Genomic DNA, 13927 nt, shown 5'->3' with positions numbered 1-13927 from the left:
TTATTCATTAAATTGGTCAGAAGATTTGTGCCAAGTCCCAATGCTTTCTTGAACAAGTGAGAAAATGGTTCCGTATGTTGAAAAACATGGTCTCAAGGGGTGGCGCATTTTTCCATGGCTAACCTTGTTAACACTCTTGATGCCACATTTATTGTCCGATCATTATGAAACTTGGTCAGAACATTTGTCCTAATGATATCATGGACAAGTTTGAAAATGGTTCTGGTTGCTTGAAAAACATGGCTGCCAGGGGTGGGGCATTTTTCCTTTAATGGCAACATGTTTGTGGAGACAGTTGTCTAGTGGTAAGATGGGTCTAGGGATTGGAAGGTCCCTGGTTCGAATCCCGCCCAAGGAACTGGATTTTTCTGAGCAAAAAATTAATCCCACACTTTCTCCTCTCCACCCAGGTGTATAAATGGGTACCTGTGAGGGAAATAAGTCAAAGTGCCGTGGCTGCCGTTGGCGCCATATGTAACAGACGACTTAGATCCCAGTGATCGAAATGTCGAAGTCGGCTGAAGATGCATATCGAAGCTGACTATAAACTGCACCTTTAACCTTTAACATATGGCTATAGTAAAACTTTGTTAACACTGTAAAGACCACATGCATTTCAGATATTCATGAAACTTTGTCCCAATAATATCTTGGATGAGGTAGAAAATGGTTTCGCTTGGTTGAAAAACATAGTGCCAAGGGGCGGGACATTTTTCTTTTTATGCAAGCCTTGAAGAATCCACTCGACCGCTTGCATATGCGAGTGAAGTTTACGGTCGGGCCAGTAAAGTTTGTTTAATACAAAGACCGACTGGGCGAGTGCTGTTTTTCAAGTTGAGAAATATAAATTCAGTTCTAGAACTCCTGCCACATCGATACAAATTGCGAACAATTTTTAGAACAAACAAAAAAAAGGTTTAGTACACAATGAAACTGCACTTTTGTTTTGACAATGAAAAATGACGTCACGGGCACAGTAAAATAATTCTCAAAATCGGCTGCGCTCTTTTCGTAGTTATTCAATTAAAAGTGAAAAAAAAAACAGTTAAATATATTGGTAATTCCATGAAGAATAAAATTTCATTTAAATGTAAATATCAATAAAAAAAATACATAACTGGTTAATTATAATACTTCTTATATTTAATTAAAAATAAACAGAAACAATAATTTTAACAAACAGAATCTTTCGTCATCAGAAGCCTTAGCCAAAGTTTAGCATGGAAAAGGGTTCTATTTATAAAATATCTGCAAGGTGGTCACAGGAGACAGGGAACAGAAAGAAAGGTCATGAAAAGGAGAAGCGGAAAGTATTGAGAAAAGGAAACAGGTGCAGAAAAACGTAAGGATAGCAAATAAAATCCATCAGATAATGTAGTTAATTTGTTTGCAGTTTAGTGTCCCTATGTTACGTAGGTTAAAAGGTTCTGGTTGATCATAACTATAGATATATTTTTTTAAATGCAGGGCGAGTAGATTAAAGTGAAGGGCGAGTGGATTGTCAGGCCTACTCGCCCTGCAGGGCAAGTGGCTCTGTAAAAATTCTACAAGGCCTGATATGTCTATAGTTAAAACTTGTTAACACTCTAAAAATAACTTTTAAAGTCCAATCTTCATGAAACTTGCTCAGAACATTTGTTCTAATGATATCTTGGATAAGTTTGAAAATGGTTCTGGTCTGTTGAAAAGCATGGCTGCCTGGGGGCAGGGAATAAATCCTTTTCTGGCTATTATAGTAAAACCTTGTTAGCATTCTAAAAGTTACATTTATAATTTACTCTTCATGAAACTTGGTCAAGACATTTGTTCTAATGATATCTTGGGCTGCACATAACAGGTCAGTTCCCTTGTATATCAGTTAAGTGACTTTGTGCCTTTCTGGCCCTCTTGTTTACCTTTGTGAAAGGTGGTAGGGCTTCAGATGGGGAATTTCTTGATGAAAGGCCATGAATTATATTTTCATTGATAAGCATGATGATTATATTTTTATATTCTACTTTGTTACAAACATCACCTTTGCTATAATTGCTAAATTGGATTACACTCAATTATGTTCAAACTTGTTTTGATGAAAATAGCAGGAAACAAAGAAAATGCCTCTAGTTTGTCATTTTTTTCCAAATAAAGTCAATTTTGTCTCAAAATAAAGCTTCTTTTGGATGTTGAATTTTTAAGTCTGTTTATTACTGTGACATGGTCAAACAAACAAAGAGTATCAGAGTAACAGAATCAGCGTATTTGACAGGGAATCGATAGGGTCGTAAAAACGCGTACCTGTCAAGGAAAGGGTTAAGACAACCATTGGGATAAAGTGGTTGCTTATATAGCAACTGGACAAACAAACATAATGCATCAAATGCACAATTTTCATGTGGAAACATAAAGTTTATATTTTCAGTGTCTATAACAAATGCAACCTAATGCAAAAGAACAGCAGTTATAAATCAACAATAACACACCATGGTCAGTGAAGCATCGCTGATCAACCCATGTTTGGTACTATATGGCGGCCATTAAAGGTGTGCAGTGGAGCAATAAAATGGGTGCCCTATAATAGGTGATAATTACAATTTTTAAAGTTCCTGACATGGTTGGAGCAAATGCGCATTTTTCAATAGCTTTTTTCCAGACCAATCGGTCTTTTACTTGCAACAGCGAAAATATTATGATCCCTGCTGTTGATATGAAATTCACTTTGCAACATGAGGCATTGAAGGGGGTATTCAATTGTGTCACTTCTTAGCAAGATCTAGTTTTGTTTGGAAAAAAATGCATTTAGTCTGAAAATCTGAAGTATGCACTTGCTTGTGGAGGCTTGGGAATCTCCTATCTACAAATTCTTTGACATTTGAAGGTTATTCTGGAAGGTAGTTGTGAAAACACATATTTAGCATGGGAGGTAACTCTAATTGTCATAATAAAATAGAATTTCAGAGGCTCTGAGAGTTAATTCCCCTATTATCAAAACGTTCCTTAGTGCAGAAAGTGCAGATACATTTTTTGAATAATGACATGTGATTTATATTTTGAAAATGTCCTTAGCTAATTTTCAAAAACAGTAATCCGCACAGGCCAATCAGGGTTGACACTTTCCGCCTTAACTTAATTTTCGGTAGGGATGGACTTTCTTGAAACTAAAAATACCATAAAAGCGGAAAGTGTCGTTTGGGACGACACTTTACGCACATGCATTATGCCCAGTTTTCTCAGAACGCGACTCATATATATTATTTCTGTGAATGTGTTCAAATATCCTGTAGATAATTCCATAACTTAAAAAGATGAATTAGTTGTCTATTAAAGATGAATTTTTAGCTCACCTGTCACGAAGTGACATGGTGAGCTTATGTGACCGTGTGATGTGCGGCGTCCGTATGTGCGTGTGTGAGTGCGTGCGTGTGTCCGTCAACAATTTGTTTGTGTAGACAGTAGAGCTCACAATTTTCATCCAATCTTTATGAAATTTGGTCAGAATGTTTATCTTGATAAAATCTGGTTTGGGATTGTATTTGGGTCATCTGGGGTCAAAAACTAGGTCACTAGGTCAGAAACTTGGTAAAATAATAGAAAAACCTTGTGTAGACAGTAGAGGTCACAGTTTTCATCCAATCTTGATGAAATTTGGTCAGAATGTTTATCTTGATGAAATCTGGGTTGCAATTGTATTTGGGTCCTATGGGGTCAAAAACTAGGTCACTAGATCAAAAACTAGGTCAAATAATAGAAAAACCTTGTGTAGACAGTAGAGGTCACAGTTTTCATCCAATCTTGATGAAATTTGGTCAGAATGTTTATCCTGATGAAATCTGGGTTGGAATTGTATTTGGGTCATATGGGGTCAAAAACTAGGTCACTAGGTCAAAAACTAGGTCAAATAATAGAAAAACCTTGTGTATACAATAGAGGTCGCAGTTTTCATCCAATCTTTATGAAATTTGGTCAGAATGTTTATCTTGATGAAATCTGGGTTGGGATTGTACTTGGTTAGTCAGGTGAGCGATTCAGGGCCATTATGGCCCTCTTGTTTATGAAGCTACCGTGTTTTTTATGAAGCTACCGTAAAAACTCAGTCATACGTCTACCCGCTCATGAATTGGGCGGGTGGCAGGGGGCGGGGGATGTGTGTGGGGGGGGGGGGTATAAAAAGGGTTCGAAAATTTGACATTTTGTGTATGTGCACTTCATAAGTTGGGTGAAAATTACAAGACAATTGGAAAATCAGCGCCAGTGAAATTGTGACCTGCTGGCTGATCTGGTTTTATGCTGTTTGCAAATAGCCATTTTTACTTTGATTCTGAGTGGGAAAGGATTAATTCATGAGCGATCAGAGAAATTAATGTTTTTATGAGTGGTGCAGCCTCACATATAAACAAGCACATTTTATTGAATGCTTTTTTTACTATTTATTTAAATTTAAAAAAAGTTTAACTTGAGAATTTAGCTCGAGTAATGATGTCATGACGTTAACAAATGACGTCAAATCAAAGAAAATCAATTGACAATTATTGATAATTGTCACTATTATTATTCTCTGTTTGAACCAATTAATTATCCATTTTAAATCACTGATATTTGGCTATTAACCACAGAAAAGCATTAAATTAAAAAGTGTTCTCATTAGCATAGAAAGTTTTACATCTTGTTTAATAGTGTTAACTGCTCTTTTTGGGATGGAAGGCACATTTATCTTCTTTTAAGTACAACTGGTGATCGTATTGTGTTTGAAACTGTTTATGAGTCACTTTGGTAATTTACATATTTGAAACAAAGATACTATTTAAGTTCAAGGATGGTTGTAGTTACTGTAAGACGGCAAGTGTTGTGAAATCAAGTTAAATACAACTTGAGTCATCTTTGATCTTAAAAGCATAAAATATGTAATTAAAACTTTGAAGACGTGTCAGAGTTAGAGCTTTAGGTTCGATGAAACCTGTGTTCCGTATTGCAGTAGCCACATCTTGGAATTCACCTTTCCCGCTCAGATACTCATTGTGACGCATTTGTAGTCCTTTAGAAATTTTATATAGGACCTTTCTTACTAAGCTTAAATGCTTCATTCAAAATTTGTACTTGTTCTGATGAGCAGCAAACAGCATAAAACATGACTCTGAAGCACGTGCAGGCTGTTCTGGTATTCACTGGTTTCATACAGCCATTTTCACTTTGCTTCTGAGAGGGAAGGGTTAAGGGTTATTGTATGCTAGGATTATTTCAAGCAGACTATTTTCGTAGTTGCAAAATGAGATTAAAAATTAATAAATATTACTTAGACATAATCTATACATATACTACTATTTTTAATGCCAATATGTTAGTGGAAATAATGATAGAAATCATCAACACACCTCACTGCATCATCTTCACAGTCATTAAACTTTAGTAAAGGAAAAATAGAAACCCGAACATAATTGGTCTTATTTTAAATTTCAATTAATTTATTTGTTAAATTCTATTTTCGCATTCTGTACATCTTTGTATTAAGTGTTATAACTATAGACGGGCAAATAAACACAATGTATTTCAAGTTCAACACATAGTTCAAGTGGTCTAATATAGGGCAGCGTAAAATAGCCGCTGGGCGAAACCTTTTGAAAATATTTATTTGCTGTGAAGAACCTTTCTTTAATCCCTTTAAAGAGTGTTAATATTTGCTTATTTAGTTTACATGAACTCCAGAAGATTCGGGTCTGTTTGCATGCAATTTAACATATCTGTAAAGAAATGAAAACATGCATATATTTGGACTCGTTACAATCAATTATGTTTGTGAATATGAACAATATTTATGAATGGATTCAAACCAAATGAGCCATACTTTGGAAAACAGGGTTTAAGGCCTGTGTGCTAGGTGTTTTCCCAGATAAGCTTGTGCAATCTGCACAGGCTAATAAGGGTCGGCACTGTCCGCCTGCACAGAAGAGACTGTTCCTTGGTAAAAACACATCCATAACAGCAGAAAGTGTTGTCCCTGATAGGCTTGTGCAATCTGCACAGGCTTATAAGGGGGGACACTGTCTGCTTACAGAGAAGAGAGTTCTTTTAAAAAACACAGAAACATAAAAGACGAAAGTGTTGTTCCTGATAAGCCTGTGTAAGACTCCACAGGATCATCTGGGATGACAGTTTAAGCACATGTATTAATGAACCCTTTACCACTTAGATACATATTTTGACGTGTTTTTAGTCCCTTAGAAAGTTAACTCAGAAGACCTTTCTTACTAGATTCAAGTTTTAATGGTTTCAATTCCAACCCTTAGATACTGATGAGCAGCAAAAAGCATAAAACCTGAATAGACTGCGAGTTACTCGCAGGCTGTTCTGGTTTTATGCTGTTTTGGAAACTCATATCCACTTTGCTTCTTATGTGGAAAAGGTTTAACCCTTTGCATGCTGGGAAATTTGTCGTCTGCTAAAATGTCATCTGCTGAAATTCTAAAATTAGCATTTTCTTCAAAAAATTTCAAAGAATACTATCAGAATAGCAAACAGTTTGGATCCAAACTGTTTGCAAAGGCCTTTAAAATTTGGTTCCAGCGCTGAAAGGTTTAAACCCTGTTTTCGGAGAGCAAGGCTCAAGTTTATGTTGACATTTTTATCACATTTTCAGACACTTCTCAGTTCATTATTTTGTATGTAGGGAAGTTGATAATTTTGTCATTACCATGCAATAATATTTAACTGTTTTTTTTTTAAGGTATATAGTTCTTTTATAGGTGAATTCAAATGTGTTATAAAAGGGTCTTTTCATTTACCATTTCTCGTTCAGAAGCAAAGTGAAAATGACTATATGCATTTATGAAGGTATAGATAACATTTGAATAAATTCAACATACAGTAGCCACAAAATTTCATTTTCATGTTATGACCATGGAAGACCAGGCCATTATATTTAATTTACGAGGGTTTTATTAAAAGTTTATGGTTGAGTATTTGAGCACTTGGAGGCTCGCGGGTGATACCCATCGGGGGTCAAGGGTATTATTAATTCAGTGAATGAACTTTGTAACCTTTGGTGAACATGCTTATGATGGTTGTCTGGACTTAGGATTTTTTTGCAGACACATGTGCACATTTTGTTGCAAATTTCAATATTTTAACTAAGTTTGTGATCACTTTGGACACTACACATATGTAGCATTTTAAAACATTGGCTTTTCATGTAAAATGTATTATTTTTGCTTAATAACCACCTTTATTTATCTGTAATAAAAACAGTTCAATTTATTTGCGCTGGAGCAATGAAAGTCATTTTAAGTTGATAATGTGCATTTGATAAAGACCTATGTCTTTGACCAGTAACAGTGATGAGAAGTTTATCCTTGAAACAATCTGAGGTTACTCAAAATAAATGCTGCAGTAATATAGCCTATATTAAATAACATTGTCAGATAGACAAATATTCATATATATATACACTTAACAGTTTTTACGTCTGGGTTTAATATGCTGCAAACTACATCAAAAACATTTACTTTAGATGTCTTGGGATTATACTAAATTGCTACAGTTTGTAATTTTATGTCATTTAAGCAAAGTGCAAAGTTATTATTTTATAGATTTATTACTTTATAACTTAGAGCCTTCTTTGCCAATACCATCTTTGAGCACAATAAAAGTATTGGAGTGATAATTATTTATTGCTGAGGTTATTATTTGCTTTATTTAACAGCAGTTTTGTATGTTTTGGAAGATATGGTTTTATTTAGTCTCAAATGTCAATGAATCATTATTGACAGTTTGAATCATGGTATTAAATCTCCATGCGGCTTGATATATCCTTTAAAGTGGGGCATTAAATCCTTCAAAGAATAGAGATTATATTTCTTCTACTATTGATACAAATTGGAGATGCCCACCTATGCAAGGTGTCGACAGTTATATCCATGTTTTTATGTCATAATCTTCAAAATTGGTGGGCGGCCTTTTGTGGGAATTATTCCTTGTTTATCGGCTTGCAAGGCACGCTGTGCAAAATGTTTACTAATTGTGGGTCTCTAAAAGACGGTAGATTAGATTTGAACAGTAGCTCTTCAGGTTTGAAGGTTGATGTGGTCTGTTTGTTTTGGATTACTCTTCATTCGGAGGTCATTAATAAATTTCTGTGAGTAAGAGTGGAGCCAAACGTTTGAAATTGCAGGAAGTTATTAATTCCGATGTAAACATTGCAATCTTTTGATAGTTAAGTTTGTAAGGGTGAACTTTGGATGAAATATTTTGAAAAATGTGAAATAGTGACATTATGTGGATTTTTAAAAGGTCAGAATGACAAAGCATGTTGACTGTGGGATCTTTTTAATAAATATGAATTATTATTTGTATTTATGTATTAAAATAGAATTTCATAATTTGTCATTCAAACTTGGTTTGATAATATATATTATTGTTTCCTTGATTTGCAAAAAAATACAACAAATCACAAAGCAGACGCTTCAGTAGGTAAAAATATTCCGAAGATGTAAAAGAGTAAAATGAAAAGAAGGGAAAAAGCTACAATATAATTAATCTAAATATTAATGTTTTTTTTATTTTGTTAAATCTTAGCAAAAAGTGTATAACTTACAGAACACACAAAAGCATAACATTCTAAAGGAGCAAGTATCTTCTTTATATGTTTAGGATATAAACTATATGAGTCGTGTTCTGAGAAAACTTCCAGGGCATAATGCACGTGCGTAAAGTGCCACTTTCGGCTTTTATGACATTTTTCGTTTAAATGAAGTCTCTTCTTAGCAAAGATCTAATTTAGGCGGAAAGTGTCGTCCCTGATTTATATAATAAGCCTGTGCACAGGCTAATCTGGGACGACACTTTACGCACATGTATTAAGCCCAGTTTTCTCAGAACGCATCTCATGTCATCTATATCGGCCATGGTTCAGCATGCAATTACATAACATGGCTGTCTTTCAAAAATGCGAAGCATTTGCATTTGTTTATACGCCTTTAAGTCTAGTTTATTATCAATTTGGATCCCATATTCTTTTGCATTGGATATCAATAAGACTTCAGCATGTTAACAAAACATATTGTCTGCTATATAGTATTCACTTACAAATGGATCATCTAGATTCTATATGGATCTATTTATTCCCCAACCTGTAATTAGACCCGATATACAATTGATTTATTATCATTCATATTCAGAGCCGCTGAACTTGCGGTGTTAAACGGTCATAATATGTCAACATTTACATGCAATATTGCCATGATTGACTGTCAAGAAATGTGATAAACATTTATATGGCCATTATCTGTTTTTCTTATCTTAAAGGTCTTATTGGTTATTGTTGACTGCCTAAAGATTTAATAGTTTTTTCATTCTGTATGGTTCAGATCCATTTGATAAAAGAAACTTGAGATGACATTGGACACTACAGGAAAGCTTTATTTTTTGTTCTCCGTACATTTGTTGGAGGACTGTTAAGGGCTGTAGACTTAATGAGAAAATTTTATAATAATTACTCATTCTGTTTCTTTCCTTTTGGTCATCATCATCTTCAGCATCATCATCATATTTCTCCATCACTATCATTATGTCATACAGTTATCAGCATATTTTAATGTAGATTGAACAAATAATATCCCCCTGTAATAATGCATGCTTTTCGTTGACAACAAATCACAGCAAGAGCAAAACTTCTATTTGCACAGCATATGACACCTAGATTCAATAACATTTCATGATGAAAAATAACACCTCTTTATCACAAGCAAATAAAAAAAATCTTTTGACATTGCATTTACTGTCTTAACACCCTTGTTAATTGTAAAGCGCTTTCTTTGCTGATATCTCAAATTGAATTTTCATGGTTCAGGATTTTGTTTAGTTTTATTACTTGAATTAATGCTGGCAGTTTGTTTGATAGTATCTTGGACTCCGTTCGGCAATAAACATGTTTTATATATCTAACGCATGTCGTCTTAATGAAATATTAAGTCATAAGGTGGCGACAGATTATGTCAAAAATCGTAAAATTTCACCATTAGCAAATAAATAAATATATCAGGTATTTATGTTCAAATGAAGATATTTTGTTCTGTTTTGACAAGTCTCAAGTTTGTGTATGTGTTGTTTTTTATCCTGTCACATGCCTTTAAATCAGCCCGATAACCAGGTAACCTAATATCCCAAAAGATATTAGGCTAGATGACCATGTGACCTCGAATATCCGTCAGTTGCTGTCCGCCCATGCGCACGCCTGTTCTATTTTCTATTTATAAAATATACTTGTTTTCAATTAAAAAAATTACAACATACGTGTAAAGTACTGTTTGTTTAAAAATTTATTATTTTAACAGCATAATTTCGTCTTTGTGTATTGAATAAATAACGATGGACTCGATTTCTGTGTTGTTTAACAAGAGGGAACCTAGCCTTAGCGTTTTGCATGACGTGACGTCACAATGTTTTTGCTGCGGCGTGTTTTTTCCCATATTAAATATTTAAACACAAAAAACTTGAAAACTATATATTTTAGAAACATTTCAACGAATTTTATAAATGTGACAGGATAAATAGAATAATAGGTTGGTGACGTGGATGAGAATGGTTATCTGGCTCGTCGGAGGATCTTATGGGGTTCGCCTTCGGCTCACCCGATAAATTCCTCCGACTTGCCAGATAACCATTCTCCATCCACGTCACCAACCTATTATTCTGTATTTTCATGGGGTGGGGGTTTGTGCAATCTATAAAATAACTGAGAAATACATATATATGTGACAGAAAATGTTTTTGAAGGATTTGTGACACTTTTAGTTTTGTAAACCACACATGCACTCAAAACAAGAAAACTCAAATGAGCAAACAATGGTCTGTCACATCATTAAAACAGATTAAAAAATATGCTTCAATCATACCATCTGTAACCTGCATTTTGTTCTTTCATATTGGTAATACATTTCCAACTTAATGCTTTATACATGTACAGTCCACTCTCATTATCTCGACATCGGATATCTCGATATTCTCGATATGTCGAAGTAAGCTCAATGTCCCAACTTTTTTCCTTCTTTATCTATATCAATAAACATCGCATATCTCGATTTTCGTTATGTCGAATAATTCGATATCTCGATATAAAATTTTGTCCCGATTCCCGATTTTACGTGTATTTACTGTGGTTTATCTCGAAGTGCGAATAACTGTTCCAGTGTCGGCAAAAGGTGAGAAAATTTTCCTTTGATACTTCACCGTACCGCTTCGCCCGGCTGCTCCCGATACTGAGCGGTAGGAAATTGATCCGTTAATTGCATCAATGATCACACGTGTGTAATGTCGTTAGCCATTAACACTTGAGTAAGGCCTGTCACTTTCACTGTCACTTTAACATAAATTGACTGCATTAATACACAGCCTGCCGAAAGGTCGAAAAACTAATTGTTTTTACAAACAACATTCCAAAATGCATCGAAAATTTGCAGAATTAACTGAATTATTCAAGCCTGTATATAGATCTGGGGATGTTGAGTAATAAAGATAATAAAGACAAGACTCAAAATGACTTTTCATTTTTATTTGATCCTGTACTAATAATCGATTGAACTTTGCATTTCAAACTACAAAATGTACATGTACAGTTCAGTATTCCGGAACGTGATTTACGAATGTTCAGATGGAAAACTCTCATCTTGATTTGACGTCAATTGCATCATAACTTTAAATAGCAACATTACCGGATGTTTACTCGACAGTTTAGAAAAAATATAACCGCATGTGTGCATGCAATTCTGTAATACTTTAAACGTCATTTTAAGCATTTAAATAGCAAAATTAATCATGCCTCGAAAAACGCGTATATATCAGGTAGAGAGTATTATGCCACACGGTGACGGCTTTAGTTAGACCACTTAGCAGGTATTAAGATGATAAAAACAAGGTAAATGTTCATATCATTTTTTCTTTGAAAACGCTTAATCGGATATCTCGAACTCTCGTTATGTCGATATTTTTTTTTGTTTCCGCCGACTTCGAGATAATGAGAGTGGACTGTATATCAAATTAAATCCCCACTAAGTGCTGTCATAGACAAATTACAACCTCAGAAGTCAAAATTACAATAACGTTAACAATTAGCAGTATGTAAAAATCTTAATACACCTCTGTTGTAGTAAGAAAAATACAATAGAGAAAGCAGAATCTTTTTTCAAACTTGAATTGCAATACATGAAAAGAAGGGAAAATAATTATATTTCCACACATGTGAATGTTGAATGCACAATAACAGTCTTGTATGTGAAGTGTAAGTGGTATTTCATTTGTATTGTAATAGATAATTACATTAGTCATATTAAGATTGATAAATTTTCAATGCACAGCAGCGTTTTATTTATGTTTGTAAAATTATGATTAGTATACCTAAAAATGGAGGAAATAAAGCCATATAATTCATAAATTGGATTGATAATTTTAAAATGTTAGCCATAGATAAAAAAAGACAAAAACATGGTTACTGTACTAAAGAAATAGTCTAGATACAAAAAAAAATATTGGAAATATTTTGTTCCTTTCACTTATCTTAAATCCCAAGTCTCACTATTGCTGTTAGGGCCCCGGTCCATCCCGGTTTGCTAACCCTGGTCGACCTGCGAGAACCGGCATGATATGTAGAATTTTTTAAAATGCGGTCACACTATATCCAGTCGCCGCCCCGGTTGAAACCGGTCAACAGCCCGGCAGAGACCCAGTCAACCCTGGACTGGCTACAGTTTATCCCTGCAGAGCCCCGGTTGTCGCGGGTTATGCCCCGGTTGAGCCCCGGTGAAAGCTGGCAGCATCCTGGCAGAGCCCCGGTATACCGTCACTCAGCCGGCACTCACCAGGGCTATACCAGCATCAGACCCCAGCAGAACTATGGTAACACCCCGGTTTAACCCCGGTTGTCGCCGGTAATGCCCCGGCGGAGCTCTGGTGAATGCCGGTGGCGTCCCGGCAGAGCGCTGGTTTACTTACGTAGCGTAGCTATACCGGGACTCTGCCGGCATTTACTGTGGCTCCACCGGGGCGTTTCTGTAGCTCTGCCGGGGTTTGTATGGGCCCGGGTGGAGCTACGGTGCTGTCCTGGTTGTTAATGGTGTTGTCCCGGTTGTTCCTGGTGCTATGTAGGTCATTTCCGGTCCTTCCAGGTGACTCCCGGTGCATCCCGGAGGTATTAAACATTTTAATACTTTCCTGGTGGAGCCCTGGTTGTCCCTGGTCATCCCTGGTTCATCCCTGTGGAGCCCTGATTCATCCCGGTAGAGCTCCAGTTCATCTCAGTAGATGCTGGATCATGCATCGGGGCTCCGCCGGCATCATTGTGAGACTGGGCCTTTACAAATGGATAACTTTGACAGAGGCAATTGTGCAAATAACCCTTTCCCACTCAAAAGCAAAGTGAAAATGCATATTTGCAAATAGCATAAAACCAGAACAGCCTGTGAGTAACTTGCAGTTTGTTCAGGTTTTATGCTGTTTGCTGCTCATCAGTATCTAAGGGTTGGAAGTGAAGACCTTTAAATTTGAATCTAGTAAGAAAGGTCTTTACTTAAATGTTACTTTCTAAGGGACTACAAATGTATCAAAACACATAGGGTTAAGCTGTGGCAATATATTAATGTTCTCAGCAATGTCAGCAGCAGACATACTAGTCTTGTCCCTTCACATAAAGTGTAAATTAGGTTGTCATTAATGCTGAAGAGAGATTTCAAAAAAATGACGAGTAATTCGGATCGAAATTTTTCGGATGTATGCATGCCAGTGTCTCTAAAACAGCCTCAGTTCTGTTTAGTGGATTTTGTTTTTCTTGGGTGTAAGCAAGAGCTAGAATTCTTGAAATTCTCTTGTTTATGTTTTAAATCATGAATAAACATTGTAATTTACGTCACAACTGTTGATGTTTTTTGGCAAACAAGTTACAGAACCACAACTCTAGATTTGGACTTTAGTT

The 13927-nt window shown here is 35.5% G+C and overlaps 1 protein-coding gene across 3 annotated transcripts in view; it reads left to right on the top strand.

Annotated features, from left to right (window-relative positions):
- The window catches only part of LOC127880865 (pleckstrin homology domain-containing family G member 5-like), a 228986-nt gene that overhangs the window by 43405 nt on the left and 171654 nt on the right, over nt 1-13927 (top strand). The window contains exon 1 of one of the 3 annotated variants that reach the window (XM_052428323.1): nt 7989-8101. The exons of the other annotated variants lie outside the window; for them this stretch is intronic. The gene's annotated coding sequence lies outside the window, so the exon portion shown is untranslated. Of the gene's footprint in view, nt 1-7988; nt 8102-13927 lie in introns of those variants that run through there. 3 annotated transcript variants of the gene reach the window in all.

Source organism: Dreissena polymorpha, chromosome 5 (assembly GCF_020536995.1).
Source record: "Dreissena polymorpha isolate Duluth1 chromosome 5, UMN_Dpol_1.0, whole genome shotgun sequence".
Taxonomy (NCBI): Eukaryota; Metazoa; Mollusca; class Bivalvia; order Myida; family Dreissenidae; genus Dreissena; species Dreissena polymorpha.
The sequence above is the reverse complement of the archived record's forward strand: the minus strand, read 5'-3'. Positions and strand labels throughout refer to the sequence as shown.